General features: G+C 35.9%; 1 protein-coding gene across 1 annotated transcript in view; it reads right to left on the bottom strand.

Annotated features, from left to right (window-relative positions):
• The window catches only part of UPRT (uracil phosphoribosyltransferase homolog), a 121,190-nt gene that overhangs the window by 59,941 nt on the left and 43,020 nt on the right, over nt 1–18,229 (bottom strand). The window contains exons 3-4 of the mRNA XM_070257510.1: nt 15,995–16,032; nt 885–941 (exon numbers count right to left, since the gene is read on the bottom strand). The gene's annotated coding sequence lies outside the window, so the exon portion shown is untranslated. The remainder of the gene's footprint in view (nt 1–884; nt 942–15,994; nt 16,033–18,229) is intronic.

Genomic DNA, 18,229 nt, shown 5'->3' with positions numbered 1-18,229 from the left:
TGGATTCATTTATTTTTTTCTTACAGTTCTCTCAGTTTTTACCTATCATATTTTGATGCTCTGTTGGTAGGTGCATACACATTAACCATTGCTATGCCTTCCTAGAGAAGTGACCTCTTTATCATTATATAATACCCCTTTATCCCTGATAAGTTTTCCTTGATGTAAAGTGTGCTGTCTCTGAAATTAATATAGTTACTCCTGCTTTCTTTTGCTTAATATTAGCATGGTATTTCTTTCTTCATCCATTTGCTTTTAATCTATATGTGTCTTTATACTTAAAGTGGGTTTCCTGTAGACAATATATAATTGGGTCTTGTTTTTTGATCCACTCTGACAATCTCTGTCTTTTAATTGGTATATTTTCACCATTGATGTTTAAAGTGATTATTGATATATTTGAATTAATATTTATCATAATTGTTACTGTTTTCTATTTGCCTCTCTTGTTCTTTGTCCCATTATTGTCTTCCAGTCTTTTTCTGCATTTTTTTCATTTTTAATTGAGCATTTTATATGAACCTACTTTTTATCCTTTCTTAGCATATCAGTTATACTAATTTTTTTTTTTTTGCCATTTTTAGTGCTTGCCCTACAGTTTGCAATATACATTTACAACTAATCTAAGTCCCCTTTCAAATAACACTATACTGCTTCATGGGTAGGTTGAGTCCATTATAATAACAAAATAATCCTAATTATTCCCTCTCATCCCATATATCATTGCTGCCATTCATTTCACTTATGTGTAAGCATACATATATATACATAATATATGGTATACATTCCATCATACGGAATACTTTTTTGCTATTATTATTTTCAACAAACTGCTATCTGTTAAACTGATTAAGAATAAGAAAAAATAAAAGTTTTTATTTTACCTTCACTTATTCCTTCTTGATACTCTTCCTTTTCTCAAATTAGAAGAAAAGAGGCAACTGCAAAACAAAATGAGAGCATTTATTTGGGGTCTTAGAGTTGAAATTTGGGGAAGACAGGTTCTTGCAGCAGCCAGAATAGTGTCCCCTTGATGAGTAAAAGTCAGGAATTTTTATTAGCAAAAAGGAGATCCCAGACATATTACCTCAATTGTTTGTTGAGATTTATGATTAGAGGGTAAATTTTTGTTACAGTTCATTGGCGTACTCAAGGACATCTTCTTACCAGAAAAAGTATATTTTTGCACAGTCCTTCAGAAAGTTCTTTCTTTGCAAATAACTCCCTTTTGGAAACTCAGCCAGGTAAGCACAGTTTCATATTTTTAACAAGATGGAGTCCAGAGTACAAAATGTAGTCACTGCTGACAACTTGTTTCACACTTTTTTTATGCAGATCTGAATTTCTGACCTATATTATTTTCCTTCTTTCTGAAGAATTTAACATTTTTTTTGCATGGCAGGTCTACTGGCAACAAAGTCCCTCAATTTTGTTTGTTTAAGAAAGTCTTTATTTCTCCTTCACTTTTGAAGGATAATTTCACTGGGTAAAGAATTCTAGATTGGTGGGTTTTTTCTCTCAACACTACTTATTTCACTCCACTCTTCTTGCTTCCATGGTTTCTGAGGAGAAATCAAATGTAATTCTTATCTTTGCTACTCTATAAGTGAGGTGTCTTTTTCCTCTGGCATCATTCAAGATTTTTTTCTTCATATTTGGTTTTCTGCAATTTTAATAAGATGTCTAGGAGTAATTCTTTTGGTATTTATCCTGCTTGGAGTTCTCTGATCTTCCTAGGTCTGTGGTTTGGTGTCTGATGATAATTTGGGGGAATTCTCAATCAATATGGTTTTAAACCATTCTTCTATTCCTTTCTCTCTTTCTTCTCCTTCTGGTATTCCCATAATGTGCATGTTACACTTTTTGTAGTTGTCCCACAGTTCTTGGATATTCTGTTATCTTTTCCGTACTTTTTTCCAAAAGTCATATTTGTTTATTTTCTTGTATACATTGAAAGTTTATTTTTAGTAGAATAAGAAACCCTCATACACTGCTTGTGGGAATGCAAACTGTTGCAGCCACTATAGAAAACAGTACGGAGATTTCTCCAAAAATTAAAAATAGAAATACCATATGATCCAGCTATTCCACTTTGGGGAATTAATCAAAGAATATGAAAACACTAATTCAAAAAGATATATGAACCCCTATGTTCATTGCAGCAATATTCATAATAGCCAAGATTTTTCAGTAGTTTTTACTCTTTGCTTTTCAGTTTTGGAAATTTCTTTTAACATATCCTCAAGCTCAGAGATTCTTTCCTCAGCCATATTCAGGCTACTAATAAGCCCATCAAAGGCATTCTTCATTTCTGTTACAGTGTTTTTGATTTCTATCATTTCTTTTTGGTTGTTTCTTAGAATTTCCATTTCTCTGCTTCCATTGTCCATGTTCTTGCATGCTGTCTACTTCATTCATTAGAGCCCTTAGCACATTAATCACAGTTGTTTTAAATTTCTAGTCTGGTAATTCCAACATCTCTACCATATTTAAGTCTGGTTCTGACACTTGCTCTGTTTCCCCAAAATATTTTTGCCTTTTAGTATGCCTTGTAATTTTTTCTTGATAGCCAGGCTTGATGTAGTGTGTAAAAGAAACTGCTATAAATAGGCCTTTAGTAATGTGGTGTGAGATGTGAGGGGAGGGGAAGCATCTATAGTCCTATGATTAGGTCTCAGTCTTTTAGTGAGCCTGTGCCTCTAGACTGTGAACTTCACAAGTGCTTCTCAGTTCTTCTCCCCTTAGGTGGGACAGGATGGCTAAAGTGGGCTGGAGTTGTGTATTTCTCTTCTTACACATAGAAGGGTAGAGAGGGCTAAAGTTGGGTATTTACTCTCCCTCAGCTCAGTTAGTCTCTGAAAAACTCTTAATAGTTTAGAATCTGGTCAAACACTTTTATTGAAGGCAGACCTTGCTAAGAAAAACAGAATGCTCTGGCATACTTCAAAATAGTTACTTTTTCCCTCCCCCTGCTGGAAGTATGAAGGGATTTTTCTCCAATATTTACTTTGAGGACCTAATATGGCTCTTCGAGGTAAAATTCACAAAAGTGTGGGGACTTCCCCAAGACTGGGTCTCCCTGGAGCTTTCAACTTTCAGACTTGTCCACATGGAGCCTCTAGCAACTCAATAATTACAGTTTAGGTTTTCCTAGCCCAGTACTGTTTCTTGCATAGGTTTCTGCTCTGGTAAGCTGTAATTCTTTGTATTCACCTGTCTGTCTCTCCAATTTGGGAGGCAGTGGTTTGCCTTGTGACTTCACTTCTCTAATCATCTAAGAAGAGCTGTTTGCTCAGCTTTTTACTTGTTGTTAGGATGGAGTGACTACTTCCAAGTTCCTTACGTGCTGGACTGGAAATTGTTAGTCTCTATTTGCTTTGTAATTCTGTCTCTTTGTATTTTAAGTGTTTCTCTAAGTATTATAATACCTAAATTTTCATAGACAAATTAGTTAATATTTAACAACTTCTAGTAAAATGCAGAACACCTGAAACCATATAAGTTTTGACATCTACCTATCACTGACCTTTTTTTTTATAGCTGTCATAAAAAATCCCATATAGTGATGTTATAAGTTTGGCTTTCAACATTCATACAAATTTTTTAAAATATTAAAAGGAAAAGATAATGCTTTTTACTCAGATTTTTCCTTGATGCCTTAAGAACCAAATCCCTTTGATATCCTATTCCTTTAACCTGAATATCTTCTATTAGCATTGTTTGTTTTTTTTTTTTACCAGATCTGCTATCAATGATTTCTCTTAGTTATTCCTCCTCTGACAATGTCTTTATTTTACTTTCATTCTGAAGAATATTTTCCCTGGATATAGAATTCTGTATTAACAGTTCTTTTCTTAGAGCACTTTAAAAATGTTGTTCCACTGTCTTGTGGTCTCTATGGTTTTAATGAAAAGCCCAGTTACTCAAATCATTTTCCACTGCAACTGCTCTGTCCTTTTTTTACTAGTTGCTTTCTCGATTTTTTTTAATATGTGGTTTTCACCAGTTTTATTATGACTTGGACATGTTTTTCTCTGAGTTTATCCTCGTTTGGGGTTTTCTGAGTTCTCTGCTTGCTTACTCCTCACCTCACAGACCCACAGACACGAATATTAGAATTTTTTATGTTGTCTTAAAGATCCCTCTTTTCTTCTAAATTTTCCTCTTTTCTTCAAATTGAATAATTTCTTTTGCTCTAACTTCAAGTTCATTGTCTCTTTTCTCTGTTATTTCCATTATGCTAATGAGTCTATCTAGTGAGTTTTTCAGATATTACATTTTTCAGTTCTATAATTTACATTTGGTTATTACTTTACAGTTTCCATGTCTCTGGTGAACTTCTATCTTTCCATTCACTGAAAGTATTTTTACCTTTATCTCATGGAGTATAGTTAAAATATCTGCTTTAAAGCTTTTGATAATTCCAACGTTTTGATCATCTTAGGATTGGCATTATTGCATTATTTTTTATGTTGAACATTTGTCATGTTTTCCTGGTTCTTTTCGTGTTGCATAATTTTGGATTATATCTTGAATTTTTAATGTTATGTTGTGTAGACTCTGTATTTTGCTTTAATCCTCTGGCAATTGTTATTTTTCTTGCTGTTTTTTTTAAATAGACAATCAATCCAGTTATGTTCAAACCACAAGTTCTGTCTTGCATTCTGTGAGCAGGGATCTAATCTCAGTTCAATTTTTAAGACCATTCTTAAATTACTTTTGTTCTGTCTCATGCATGTATCACTCATGGGTTAGTCTGAGACTGGGATCATGGTTTAAAACTATTCCATTTTTAAGGCTTTTGTTAAGCTGCTTTGAGTCTGTCCCAATTACGTGCAGTTCAGCAGTAAGCCCAAGATTTTATAGGTTTGTATACAGAATTAAAGGATCCTCTTCTCTTGTTTTTCACTTCTCTTAACCCCCCTCCAACTCTTCCTGGGCCACAAGGTCTCTTTTCTCATTTTCTGTGACCCAAAATATGGGCTTTTAATTGGGATTTCAGCCGTCCATGTCACTGCTCTGATGTGCATCTCCTTGACTTTTGTTTACTTTTGTTTTCTTCTCAGAGTCCTTGGGGGTAGTTGGTTTCTGCATTCATACAGAATTTTTAGTTGTAATCAAGTAGAGAAATAGGCTTCAGGTTCTAGCCTGCCATGCTAGATGAAGAAGTCTTGAATGGCCTTTTAAGTCACTTAACTCCTCTTAGACTTGGTTTCTTTATCTGTAGAATGTGAGTAATAATCCTTGTCCTATTAATTTCAAAATTGTTGGAATGGTAAAGTGAGATAATGTATATGAAGGGATTAGTATATATTAACATTTCTCTTGCTGACACAGTTCACACTCAGTATGACTGCTAAGTAATGGAAAAATCTTCTAAAAAAATTAGTAATTTTTAACTTTTTATTTGGAAATAATTTTAGACTTCTAGAAAAGTTGCAAAAATAGTACAGAGAGCTGATATATATCCTTCACCTGGCCCCCCAATGTTAATAACTTACATAACCAGAACACAGTTATCAAAACCAGGAAGTTAACAGTTAATTTGATGCTATTAACTGAATTACAGATGTTATTTCAATTTCACCAATTTTTCTTTGAATGTCCTTTTTCTGTTCTAGTGTCCAATTCAAGAACCCACATTGGATTTAGTTGCTGATACTTCTTAGTTTACTACAATCTGCAGTGGTTCCTCAATCTTTTGTCTTTTATGATCTTGACATTTTTGATGAGTACTCATCAAATGTTTTATAGAATGTCTCTCAATTTGAGAACATCTGATATTTTCTCTTGATTAGATCAAAGTTATAGTATTTTGGCAAGAACATCACAGAAGTGATGTTGTGCATCACATCCACATGAAGTTGGCACATTTTATTATTGGGAATGTTAAATGTTAACCTTGATCTCTTGGTAAAAAATGTATCTCCAGGGTTTCTTCATTAAAAATTCATGAATTTTTCTTGTAGAAATAAATATAGGTGTGTGTATATTGTATATATACCTTGAGACTATGCAAATATTCTATTTCTCCTCAACCTTTCACCTGCTGATTTTAGCATGCATCAATGGATCTTGTCTACAGTTACTACTGTGATGTTTGCCTAATTGTGATTTTCTATTTCTCTCATTTCTTCTACATTTATTAACTGGAATTCTTCTGTAAGGAAGAGCTCTCCCTTTCTCCTATTTATTTATCTATATCAGTATGGACTTATACATATTTACTTTATTCCATGGATTAGTAACCATACTATCTTTATTTATTTTCTTGCTCAAATTGTTCTGGCTCTGGCCATAAGAACTCCTGCAGGTTGGCTCCTTGTCCTTTCAATATGCCTCCATTCTATTTCAAACATGTCCTTATTTTCTGGTACACAAAGTGTGCTAGGCTTATCTTGTATTCTTCCTGTCTCAGTCCTGGAATCAGCCACTTTTCTAAGGAACCTGGTTCTTTCTTAGTATAATAGTATTTAGAAACCAAGATTTTGGCTCTAAGTGTGCTTGTTGATAATGGAATTCCATTGCTCCTAGGCCCTCTCAGTGGACAGAGCTAGAAAATATATGTATGTATACTAATACACACATCTATATTTCTACATTTAGCTGTCTACTGTCTATCTATCTATCTATCCATCCATCATCTTTAAAACATGAATTCATACTAAGTTCATAAAACATGAGTTCATAACAAATTTACAAAGTAAGTTGTGCCTCATTTGTGTATTTGTGTGTAATTCCTTTTATCTTTAGCCTTATAGTATTCAGTGAAAATACTGTTTTCCACAGTTACTTATGTTATTAGTTTCTGAGGGCTGCTGTAACAAAGTAACAGAAGCTTATTGTCTCACAGTTCTGGAAGCTATAAGTCCAAAATCAAGGTGGCAGCAGAGTTGGTTCCTTCTGAGGGCTGTGAAGTAGAATCTATTCCATATCTCTCTCCTAGTTTCTGATGGTTTGCTAGAAATCTTTGGCTTTTGGATGCACCACTCCCATGTCTGCCTTCATCTTCACATGGTGTTCTTCCTCTGTCTCTGTCTCTTCACATCATCTTCCCCCTGTGGATATCTGTCTGTGTCCAAATTTCCCCTTTTTATAATGACACCAGTCGTATTGGATTAGAGCCCAACCTAATGACCTCATGTTAACTTTATTACCTGTGTAAAAACCCTATTTCCAAATACAGTCACATTCTAAAATACTGGGGGTTAGTACTTCAACGTATCTTTTTGGAAAGACATAATTCAACCCATAATATTTGTATTGGTTCTTTTCTTCCCCACCTGCTTCAGTTATATTGTGATCGTGTATCTTTAATTTAGTCGTGTACATTTGTTATTGTTTTTATTCCATGTACTTATTTACTTATGTTGGAGGTATGTGAAACATTACTATGGTACTAAGAGTCAAAGTTATACAAAAAGGCATACTCAGACAAGGGGCACTCCTCCCTCATCCTTACTACCTTGTTACCATTTTCCCATTCTTTCTAACAGACTCTCTATATTGAGTCTCTCCCTTGCTGGCTTTAATGAAGGAAACCACCATATGGACATGTCCATGTGACAAGGAACTGTGGGAAACCTCTAGTTGCTGAGGACGGATTCCAGCTGATAGCTAGCAAATAGCTGAAGCTCTCAGTCTAACAATCCACAAGGAAGTGAATTCTGCTAATCACCATATGAGCTTGGAAGTGAATCCTTCCACAGTTGAGCCTCAAATAAGTCCCAGAACTGGCCAACACCATGACTGCATCTTATAAGAGGCTCTGAAGCATAAGACCCAGCTAAGACATGACAGATTGCTGACCCAGAGGAACTTTGAAATAATAAATATGTTTCTTAAGCCACTAAGTTTGTGGTAATTTATTACACAGAAATATATAACTAATACAGTACTTCATTGTTTAGATATAACATAGCTTATTTGACCACTCTCCTATGTGTGAGCATTTAGCTTCTTTACCAATATTTTGCAATTGCAAAAAATGTTGCAATGAACAACCTTGTGCATATGCATTTTCATGTTGTTGAAGTCATAACTTCAGAGTAGATTCCTAAAAGTAGGGTTGCTGAGTCAAAATAAAAGTGCATGTGTGGTTTTGTTAGATATTGTCAGATTTCATTCCAGAAGAGTTGTACCAATTTGAATTCCCACCAGTAATTACTCACAACCTAAAACAGAATGTGTTGTCATACTTTTTAATTTCTGTCAGTCTGAAAGATGAGAAATTATATCTCAGTGTTGTTTTAATTTGACTTTATCTAATTATGAGTGATTTTAATATCTTCCCCTTAGGTTTGAGAGCCATCTTAATTTTTCTTTGGGGATGGATTAATGGCATTTTGGGAACTCAAAGAATGAATCTATTCAATATATCATGATCTCCAGAGCTCAGTTCAGGAATCATATTCAAGGTACCAAGGATTTTGAATAAATCTCATTGAATGAAAGCTCTATGCGAATGCACTAGTTATTTCTTTATTTCTAAAATTTTTACTGAGGACCCTGGCTTTTGTCCACACTGAAATGGTGTGAAAAGAATGTCTTCAGAAAGAATTCTAGCTGGAAGTAGCATAGTAGTGGAGGGATAAAGGGTTTTGGAGTTAATAAGATCTGAGTTTGAGTCCTGCATCTGTCCCTTACTAGGAAAATGACTTGGGGAATTTACTGGACCTCTCTGAGGCTTCATCTGTAAAAAATGGAAATAATAATGCCCATTTCTGGTGGTGGTTGTGAAGGTTTAAGTATGATAGTGTATGTATAGATCCTAGCATATAGAAGTTATATTTCTCCTTTCCTTTTCCCTTGTTCTTCTCACTAATCAAGAAGGAAAATACCAAAAATGAAAATCACAAAAATAAGTAATAAAACAATGACCCACTTTTTGATCCTTTGGAAACCATCTCAAGAATTTACCCCAAAACTCAAAGTTAAACACAGAAGTGATATTCTTGGTTGGAATACCTTCCTCTTTCCCTCTGCTTCTTCAAATCTTCTTCTATCTGAATTTTTTTTAGCACTTATAACCTATGCCACAAACTCAAGCACCCAATGATTCTTTAACCAATGTGGTCAATAAGAATTTATTGAGCACCTCCTACTTTGCAGTTTCATTACCATTGTTACACCCTATACAATGTGACAGCACGAAAGGACTTTAGATAGGACCTGGACCAAACTCATCCTTTTACAGACTTTGCAGGCTGGCTCCTCTAACCTTGTGTGCTGCCTACGCTTGTTTTTCTCATCTCTTATTTTTTTAAGTTCATGCTTAACTACTGTGGGAAAGAATAACTGTAAACAGCTTTAATTAAATCATACTTATAAAAAATTTCTTATACTCCACTTTATACTTTTGGTATTGTTGATCTTTAAAAATTAAATGGTCTTTGATAATGGGTCTATTCTGTATTGCCTTATTAAGACCAGTCACTTCTTGTCATCCCATTTTTTATCCTCTTCTTTTATGGAATTATTATCTTTATTTAGAACTGTTTTAAACATTGAAAAAAGATTAAAAATTAGATTATAGATTTTAAAAATTAAAAAGAAAAATATTTTTTAAAAAATTATAGATTAGAGGGACTAAGCCCAGTGGAAGGAAGTCGCTTACCCAATATTTCATAGCATGTTAGTAGCAGAATCTAGATTTCCTGACACTCGAGTCAATGTTAATCCCATAATTTGTGGTGGTTTTTCTAATTCTTTTTATACAGTCCATAAGTTAACCCAAGAACCTTTGTGAGAAGAGTGAAACAACCTAAAATTAGTAAGTAGCTAGCAGCAGGCTGGCTGCCCAGGGCAACGTACTGCTGATGGATGGTGAGATTTCGACAGATGGGTTTCTCAATTCCTTTCCAAACTCCAGCTAGTTGATAAACGAATTGTGCCTTTCTCACTACTCTGACAGAATTGCTGCTGTTTTCTCTGGGCTACTCGTGCTCAGGCTAGGCTCATGAGTGGAAAAGAGAAAGAACACTTGGAGATTTGGGCCTGGGACTTGGCTTCTTAATTTGTTTCCAGGTCAGAGGCAAACAGAACACATTCTGGTTAAGAATAGCTCTCTAATATACAGGTTTGCTTATAACCAAACTATATCCTGAGGCCTGAAGTTGTTGTGAGAAGAGGCAAGGAAGGACAAACCCTGGTCAGTCGCAGGTCATGGAATTCAATTTAATTCAATTCAAAACAGTATCTTCAATGTTCCAGGCACTGTAATACTTCCAGGGACACAGCAATCAATACAACGCTGCTTCTGTCTTTGAGGAACTAACAGTCTAGTAACGTTCGCTGTCATAAACAAAAATCATTATAAGGCAAAGAAGTCTAAAACAGATGCTATAACAGAAACCCAAGTAGTGTTCTATGAGAATAGAAATGGAGGAACAGTTATTTTCCAATGAGGCACATAGGATAAGCTTCATGAAAAGGGTGATACTTGAGTTAGGCTCTGAAGGTTAGGATTTTAGTGACTAGAGAAGAAGTACAATGGCAGAGGACAAACGTCAGGATGTGTGAAATGTACTGACCAGAACCAGACAGGAATTGTAGGAGTTTAGGATGAACGGAAGGATCTTATAGAAGATGACTCTGACAAGGCCAGATTGTGGAAAACTTGAAAAGCCATGTGAAGTGTTTGGACTTAAATATGTAGGCGGATTTTTGACAAGAAGAATGATGTGATTCAAACTGTTTCATTCTTCTTTTTTTTTTTTTTTTTTTTTGAGGAAGATTAGCCCTGAGCTAACTGCTGCCAATCCTCCTCTTTTTGCTGAGGAAGACTGGCCCTGAGCTAACATCCGTGCCCATCTTCCTCTACTTTATATGTGGGACGCTTACCACAGCATGGCGTGCCAAATGGTGCCATGTCCACACCCGGGATCCGAACCAGCGAACCCCGGGCCATCAAAGTGGAATGTGTGCACTTAACCGCTGTGCCACTGGGCTGGCCCTCAAACTGTTTCAAAAGAATAATTCTGGCAGCAATGTGGAGCTTATAGCAAAATGAAACAATACTAGAAGCAGGAAGAAGTTATTGCAATAGTTCAGTGAGAGATGATGATGGTCGTAGCTAGGACAACGGCAGTGGAGATGGAAGAAAGAAGCTAGATCAAAAAGATACTCTGGAAACAGAATGGATGGAATAGGCAAATCACTTCAGTGTTGCTGGCGAGGAACCAGAAGGAGCCAAGGAATTTCATCTGTATGACAAGTTGAACCAGGATTATTTAAAGTGGGGAATAAGGAATAGAAACAGGTTTTCGGAGGTGGAGAAATGACAGAAATTTTGAATTTGAGAGGCCTATGGTACATGCAGGTGAAAGTTGTGTGGTTAGCTGATGCATATAGACATGTGGAGCTCAGGAAACAAAACCAGACTGGAAGTCAAGATTTGAGAGTCATTAAAACATGGTAGTTGAAGTCATTGTATGACATCAGCCACAAAGAGAGAATGAACTGAGAAAAGGAAGCCAAGAGTGCAATCTTCAATAATCTCCTAATTTTCCAAAACTGGGATCTGGACTCATCTTTCTATTATATGCAGGAATGTACATAAATTAATGGGGGTGAAAATTGGATTTTTGAATTTTTACTTTTTCCTTTCCACAATTCTTTACTCCCTAAATTTTTGTCACAAGTATTGCTCTTGAAAAGGAAAAACAAAAATCAAAGAAAAAAGCATTACTTTAAAGGAATACATTATACAATTTTTGAAAAGAAAAAAATACTTACATCTCCACCAATATAACAAAGCTATATTTTTATTTCTCCATGTTTCTTTCCAGTATCTATTCATATATTTATAAGAATGTGCTTACATTGCTATAATTGGAGCTCATGTACTATTTTTGTCCGTTATTAAAATTTAGTTTTCCATTTTAATTCAGTTTCCATATATATTTTTTTCATGCTGTGTGGAATTTCATCAGGTTAATGTACTGTAAATTACTTAGTTATTTCCCTATTGTGCCAAATACCATTTCAAAAATCATCAATGAGAAGAGCTTGACTGATACTTTCCTTCATTCTCTCGTAAGGATGGTGGTGAGAATGAGGGAGAATGCAGTTCTGAATGACTTAGGTCTACCAGTCTGCAAATCATTTAACAGCAGAAAAATCAAAATAGTCATGATTCTCAAAGAAAACTGTTTCCATTTGATCACTGCCTATACGTTAAAATTCTTCCTTCTGCAAGTTTCCCAGTTCAAGTATGAGACCATGCCTTTAAATTTCTGTAATTTCACAGTTATTCAGGGCTCATAAACAGCCTCCTACTTATCTCCCTCAGTTTGTTCTGAGACAGGACTTCAGATGAGCCCTTGGTCTATATTACCCTGTCTTAAACCAACTCTGCCTAATTGCCCGTTAGCTTCTGGGGACTGTGCCCCATAAATCTTAGCTCTTCACCTATTTACTCCTTTGGCTTTCAACCCACAGCTCATCCTTCCATTTATGGTTTATCTCTTCACTTCTCTCCCCCTCCCTGTTCGCTCCTGGCTTAGTGTTTCTCAGATTCCCCAGTTTGGAATCTCTGTTTTGGCCACAGTACCTTCAGAAGCAGCAGGCAGCATCAAATTGTTTTTTTACTGCATACTTACTCACTCTAAGGCAAATTAAAACAATCAGCTCCAATTTACCATTAAGTACAAGGCTTCAATCATGCACGCTGTTCTGGACAGTATCTCTGTAATAATCATTGCCTTGTAATTCTGTGTGCATTAAAGCAAACACAAAATTAGGAAGATATGACAGGCAAGATTTACTCTGCGGACATAAGAGTTGTAGTGGGCTTCTGTGTATAAGGCTGAAGGCAGAAGTTGGGCCTCTGGGATTTTTGCCTTCATCAGTGCCTGGTTACAGACAGAATAAAAAGCATATGGTCTCACAACCAAAATGCATGAACTGACCACATAAATCGATCAGTTAAGTACTTATTAAACACCTTATATGTGTTCAGTCTTGTGGTAGGCTCTGTCGGAGATGCAGAAAAAAATGAAATACAATTCCTGTCATAAAATTTTTACATTATTGGACATACAAGTCACATGCATGAAATCAGAGCAAATAACATAAGGTAAAGGATTAAGCTGTGTGATATGGATTATATTGAGCAATACCAGTCCAAAGAACAGCGAGATTGATGAAGTCTTGAACTGGAGTGGATAATATCTTAAAGCTAGGTAGAGAATGGAGAACATTCCAGGCAAGGAAAATAGAAATGGGTGGATATAAGAAGGTAAGAATGGATTAATGGGATCGACAGATGCAAAAAGACTGAAAATTAAGTCAAATAGATAACGTAGGGCAAGTGGTTCTTAAAGACTGGTCCCCAGACCAGCAGTGTCAGCATCACCTGGGAACTTGTTATAAATGCATATATTAAGCCCTACTCAGATTTACTGAATCAGAAACTCCAGTGGTAGGGCCCAGAAATCTGTGTATTAACAAGCCCTCACAAAGATTTTGACGCATCCTCAAATTTGAGAACCACTGATGTAGAGGAATGGAGGGAGAATCATTGATGGAGAGAAATGGAGAGAAATAAGGTTGTAAGGTAGGATGGGCGCCTTGAATCCAGGCAGAGGGTGTTTCACCTGATGTAGTGGGAAATGAGTCACTGGGGGTTCTGAAAAAAAGGAAGCGAGGATGATTATTGAGGCAATGATGCCCCAAAGAGGTGAAAGTCGGAAGGAGGCTGTTGCAGTAATTCAGACAAGATGATTGCAGTCTAGCCTTAGTTAGAGGCATCAGAAATGGAGAGAAATAACAGGAATAATGAAAATAATAACCTTTACTGAGAACTTATGTGCCATGAATTATGCTGAGCCTTTTTATATGTGTTAACTTATTTAAGCCACACAAAAATCTTACGAGATTAGCAATATTATTATTCCTATTTTACACATAAGGAGGCTAGCAAACAGATTCTGGGTCTGAGGGTAAAAAGGCAGTGATTACGTTCTAAGATAAGCCTTGAGGTTTGAGCCTGGGAACTTTTCTGATCTATTTTTTGTCCTAAACTCTACCACATCCTCCTTTTTTTTTTTTTTTTTTTTTTTTTGGAGGAAGATTAGCCCTGAGCTAACTGCTGCCAATCCTCCTCTTTTTGCTGAGGAAGGCTGGCCCTGAGCTAACATCTGTGCCCATCTTCCTCTACTTTATATGTGGGATGCCTACCACAGCATGGCTTGCCAAGCGGTGCCATGTCCGCCCCCGGGATCCGAACTGGGGAACCCCGGGCGGCCAAAGCGGAACGTGCGAACTTAACCACTGCACCACCGGGCCGGCCCCCCTCCTGTTTTCTTAAATGCACATAACTCTTCTCACCACTACCACCCCAATTTCTGGGCTCTGGGGAAATATAGATGGCTAATAAACATAAGATATTCAACCTGTTTAGGTTATTAACCACAGGTTAATAGATATTCAACCTCTTTAGGTTATTAACCACAGAAATTAACCACAGGTAGGGGAATTTAAAACAAAATATTTTGGAAAGCTCTTAAAAACAGGAGAAATATGACTGAACACTTTCTAATTCAGTTTACTTTTGTTTTATTCAAAATATTAATACAGCATATAATTACCTCTCTGGATACATCTCAACAGTAAATGATTCAGAATTCATATATTTTTAAAATACTAACAAAAACACCAGGGTTTCAAAATATAAAAATAGTATAATGTATGGGGGTGGGTCTGCAAAACCACCCTCAGGTTCAAGTGATTAGCTAGAAGGCCTCAGGACTCAAAATATAGGCATTCTCACAGCTTAGATTTATTACAGCAAAATTATACAAAGCAAAACCAACAAAGGGAAAAAGTATATGGGGTGAAATCTGGAGAAAAATCAGGTACAAGTTTCCAAGAGTCCTCTCCAGGTGGAGTCACACAGGATGTGCTTGATTCCTCCAGCACTGAATTGTGACAACACTTGTGAGGTGTCTAATGGAAGCTCATTAAAGATTCACTTTAAAGATTTAAGTGCCAAAAGTTTCTAATGGGGGCTGGTCATGTAGGCACCCACTGTCCAGCATATAGCAAGATTTCAGACCTCCTGAAGAGAAGCAGGTGTTCAGCCCATTGTTTGTACAATTTAGGCACAGTAAGCCACCCTGCCACCCTTATCAGTTAGGGATTGGTGGGATCCCTCCCAAAATCCAAGTTCCCAGACACAAGCCAAGGCCCAACCTTGCAATTAGGCTTTGCTAAAGATAGCAATCTTATACCTACTACGTTAACTCTTTCCTGCACAGATGGCATGCTGGAATCCCAGAACACCAAAAACTAGTATTGCAATTACTATTTCATATCCAGTTTGTTTGATTCTAAAACCTCATAGACCTGGTTGACTCCAAGGATTTGGTGGATAAGAGAGAATAAGAAGTCAGTGATAACTCCCTGGTGCCATGCAAATAACTTCATAATTGCCTTCTATTCTGCTTAACAATGTGTCTAGAAACATGAGTTCTTTGATTATGGTCATTCTCTTTCTTTCTGATATTATAAAGAGACTGACTTGCCTGAAATAATTATCCAGATTTGTCCACGTATGATGCCTTGTTAGATTTACAAAACACCATTCCTTTGTAAATTTGATTATGGAATGTGCAATGAAGTTTGGAGGCAAAGGAAAATAATCATTTTAAAGTAACTATTTTAAATTAAATAACACTTTTGTCCCAGTGTGTATGTATTATAGTGACGGATGCTATTGAGGTCTGATAAGTGATACAGGTGTACAAAGTCATCTGTAATAAGTTCCTTTCTGCCTAGCTCACGATATCAATCTTTGTGAGACGTAAATAGTGATAAGATTGCCAGCACTGCCTGCTGTCACCAAAGCCATCTAAGAAAACTCTAAATGCACACTAACATCCATGTTATCTGGTGATTCAAATCAGCATTGTAGCTCATGTTATAGCACATTATCTGACAATATTCATTTAGCGCACCCCCAGTCTGTAGCAATCAAAATGAGGCTGTTTACCTGAGGTGTCCTGGACACATTTCCGTTCTTCCGGGCCACTGATTCCAAAGTACAATGCAAACACCGTGGAAACAGAAAAAAGATGTCATGGTAAGTTATAGATTTTTAGGGCTGGAAAATACTTTCAGATCATCTTCTTGGTTTATAGATGAGGCAATTGTGCCTCAGAAAAGTGAAGCACTTGGTCCAAGGTTACACAGAACTGAGACTTAAACCCAATTGAGTTTCCTAATCGGGCATGCAGTCTACTATGCTATGCTGCCATTCACATTAGGCATGTTAAAGGAATTGAGGAGAAAGATACTTGCCAAGAAACAATTTATCATTACTAAATTGGAAAAAGCATCACTTGTTTAATCATCAACATTATCACCTGATGCTTCTTTGATCATTTCTGCCTATATTCTGGGTGTGTTATATGTGATGGATTTTGGGTCAGACATCCAAATACATCTATCTCACCTGAAATCACAATATCATATCCTCTCAGTATCAGGGCATGAAAGTTCCTTGTGGACATAAGAATACATTACTGTGAAAACCCTCCTTGTATTAAAACAGTACCAAACACCCCAAAGACACTTTAAAAAATATTTGCAGATAAAATCAAATGACAATTATTCTTACCAAATGATCTAACATGGAGTTTGGTATCTGCGGCAGGAATGAAATAGTGACCAAATAAATATGTGACTTTTGGCATTTTCCACCTATGGACATTTGGTATGAAACACCTCTATTTCAAACAATTTATTTAAAGCAAAAATGGAAACCCTACTACTTAATATAATTTTTAAACAGAAATAACCATAACATTACTTATTTTTCAAGCTGGTAAATATTTTTTAACTGCACTTATGTTATATACACTTACATTGGTGGCTTAAGCTATTTGACTAAAGCCTCTCAATAAATTATCATTATCAGTTTATTTTTCATATTTACATTTTATTGCTTGCCTGACACACTGCTATTCTTTAAGGTGTCAGACTCTAACTTGCTTGGAATAACCAAAGGTGTCTTAGTAGGCAAAGAGAGATCATTTAAGACTTTGTGGGGTGTACATCTGCCAATGCAACTGTAAAGGAAGTACATTTTGTGCATCTAAAGAAAGGAAACAATCATGATTGCTAACTCTTATCGAAATTCTGTGACCAGAAATTGTCATACATACTTTAGACAAAGTTGTTTATTTGCTTTTTCATTTGTTAAAAAATTCCATGATTCAATTTTCTTTCAAAGGACCTTTCTATACTTTTACAACACTATAGCTAAAACTAATTAACAGGATTATTTCATTAGACTCTTCTAATTATCTGAAGCACAGAATGAAAGGATGAAAAATTCATTTCAGGACCACTCCATAGGAAAATACTTTCTCCATTTTTATGCCCTGAATTGAACACGTTTTGAGCACTCAGCAGACAATGCACACAATACTCATGATTCTCTCGTTTTCATTGTAAAGCATGATGTTACAGGTTGGTGCGTTTTCATGATCTTGTTATTTTATGTGTAAAGCTCTGGATTTCAGATTCACATATATTTCAAGTACTTCTCTGCCTCTCCACAAATCTCCTGTGAGCACACAGCTGATGAATTTTTACAAATACGATTTTATTCTATTTATGCTGCTAAGCCATTTCACGTATCTGTTAGCAGAACTGTCTAAAGCATGAGCGTCTCAGTGAGGGCCATGTTGGTAACCTCAGGAAATACAGAGAACTTAGAAATTTAAGAAGGAATGGAAAAGATTTTCTTTATCCTCCAGAAATGTAGTTTTTATTTCCCTTTATTCTAGGATTGAAATACTTAAAAGCAAACCTTAGATAGTGATGAAAAGGTATTTTTCTTTGACCTTTCTTAGGTGGAGTTGTAGAAAATGCACAAAAAGAATGAAAAACATCTTGTGAAATTTTTAATCTCTTACATTCTAGGCAAAAAAGAAACTTTACCAGAAAAATTGTCAGATGTGTTAACAAATTGGAACTCAAGTTTTAAAACTTGTTTGCATTACACATTGAACAGTTACATAAGGGGTTTTAAAATTAAATATATGTAAGACATAAAGAATCACATACCCCTTAAACACCCTCATTTCCTCTACCCAGTTTAAAATTCATGAGTCCCTGTCAGATTTCATTTCCTCCCCTCCCTCCTCAGAGATGAACAATAGCCTGAATTTTGTGCTTACCATTTCCTTGCTTTTCTTTATGGTTTTTTCCACATATATAA

This window comes from Equus caballus, chromosome X (genome assembly GCF_041296265.1).
Source record: "Equus caballus isolate H_3958 breed thoroughbred chromosome X, TB-T2T, whole genome shotgun sequence".
NCBI classification, from domain to species: Eukaryota; Metazoa; Chordata; class Mammalia; order Perissodactyla; family Equidae; genus Equus; species Equus caballus.
Note: the sequence above shows the minus strand (reverse complement) of the source record. Positions and strands in the feature narration are given on the sequence as shown.